Here is a 1,179-nt window from a genome sequence, read left to right on the forward strand (position 1 = left end):
GCCTCAACTAGAGAAAGCCCGAGCGCAGCAACGAAGACCCAACGCAGCCAAAAATAAATAAATAAATAAATAAATTTATGAAAAAAAAGAAAAGAAGTTGGTTGCTATGTTATATTCTAAAGGAAGGAAGACTGAAAGAGAGGCATGACAGAGTTAGGACAGAGCCTATGTGGAGGTGGTCTTCTTTTGGTTTCAAAGTATCAATAGCTGTTACATTTCTCCAGTGAAACACCAAAACATAAGATATTTGATATACATGCAAAGCAATGTTTGATATTTGATACAAATTGGTAGATGGAAGAGGAAGATAAAACTAGTAGTCAGATTTCAGCAAATCTCAAATACCATTGACCATTATTTTAATAAATCATTTATAGGGGAAAATGCTGCTAATTAAATGTGAAACCATACCTTAACAATAGTCCTGGGTGAAACCATACCTTAACAATAGTCCTGGGTGACACATGAATTGGTCATATCAGCTTCTTATTGCTTTGAGATTTCTTTGATTTATTCCAAAAGATCTGGCTATTTTTCCTCCCTTTATTTGCCTTATTTGCTTGATGATATTATGATTGACATTGCTTTTGCATATATGCATGTCAGGTACAAAATGGAACACAACTTCATCTTGTTGTGGGCCTCTTCCTTTCTTTGGTCCTGTAAAGCTCTTGGTTGGTCTTTACAGGAGAATTACAATTTTGGCCATTCCTCCAAAGTGAAATGTTTGCTTTATTACTACCAATGTGCCCCTGTTGCTCTGTTTCTCTGCCTTTCTGTGACTACAATAACCTTTCATTTCAATGAGCAGTCTTTTAAAGGACATTTTAAAAATCAGCTAAGCTCATCTGCAGTGATGCCAATAGAATAGCTATGGCCAAGTTCACACATGTGAAGCAGTGACACAGCTGCTGCCTGGCCAACAGTGACTATAAGAGGATTCTCGATTTCAGAGATGTTAAAATGTGAAAAAAAAATGTGCATCTTAGAACTGATGAATCAGTGTGTTGAAGGAAAAGGCAGAGTCAGAAAATTACTATTTACAGAATTAGAGGAAGTCTTACATACTTGCATAATTTGGGCTGAAAATAAGAAGTGATGTATTTCAAGGACCTAGAAGAAAATCAGGGAAAAGGTTAAAAGAAAATAACATAGTTTGCCTAAAATAAATATACTATG

Source organism: Balaenoptera musculus, chromosome 10, assembly GCF_009873245.2.
Source record: "Balaenoptera musculus isolate JJ_BM4_2016_0621 chromosome 10, mBalMus1.pri.v3, whole genome shotgun sequence".
In the NCBI taxonomy this organism is placed as follows: domain Eukaryota; kingdom Metazoa; phylum Chordata; class Mammalia; order Artiodactyla; family Balaenopteridae; genus Balaenoptera; species Balaenoptera musculus.